The 515-nt window shown below is 70.3% G+C and overlaps 1 protein-coding gene across 3 annotated transcripts in view; it reads left to right on the top strand.

The window, feature by feature from the left end:
• Positions 1 to 32: 32 nt before the first annotated feature.
• Positions 33 to 515, top strand: part of MCM9 (minichromosome maintenance 9 homologous recombination repair factor) — a 106672-nt gene continuing 106189 nt past the window's right edge. For all 3 annotated transcript variants that reach the window (XM_077755985.1, XM_077755986.1, XM_077755988.1), the window contains exon 1: positions 33 to 98. The gene's annotated coding sequence lies outside the window, so the exon portion shown is untranslated. The remainder of the gene's footprint in view (positions 99 to 515) is intronic.

The following is a 515-nucleotide window of genomic DNA, read 5'->3' on the forward strand; positions in this document are numbered from 1 at the left end:
GCCTCTCCGCGCCCCCCGCCGCGGGGCCCGAGCTCTCCGGGACCCTCAGCCTAGGGAGCAGCGTGTCCCCGGTGACTTCTGACACTGCACATCCGCTAGTAAGTGACAGCCGCCGCCTCGTTTCATCGTTACTATTATTGTTTCTCTCCCGCAGTTCGTCCCAAGTCTCTCCCACATCTGGTTAGTTCGCAAACTATTCAACTCCGGGATTGGTTGGGCGACCGAGGTGCCCGGTTGCCGAGCCAGGGAAGTGTCGGAGACCTGCCGAGGTGCTGTAGGGCAGGGGCTGCGTCCAGAGGCGGAGGTATGGAAAGCAGCCCCCAGAGTACGACCCGGCTCCGTGTTCTCCCAGCGCCCGTGGGGAGCGGGGCAGGCGGGCGGGGAGCAGGCGCCCGCAGAGCGCGGGCCGCGGGCGAGAGGGGCGGGTCTTAGGACTCGGCGCTGCGGGGGCCGGCCAGGGGGCGTGGCTCCGGGTGGGGGCGGGGGCCGCTCGGCGGGGGGGGGGTGTCCGGGGG

Source organism: Crocuta crocuta, unplaced genomic scaffold (genome assembly GCF_008692635.1).
Source record: "Crocuta crocuta isolate KB4526 unplaced genomic scaffold, BGI_CrCroc_1.0 scaffold772, whole genome shotgun sequence".
Lineage (NCBI taxonomy): Eukaryota > Metazoa > Chordata > Mammalia > Carnivora > Hyaenidae > Crocuta > Crocuta crocuta.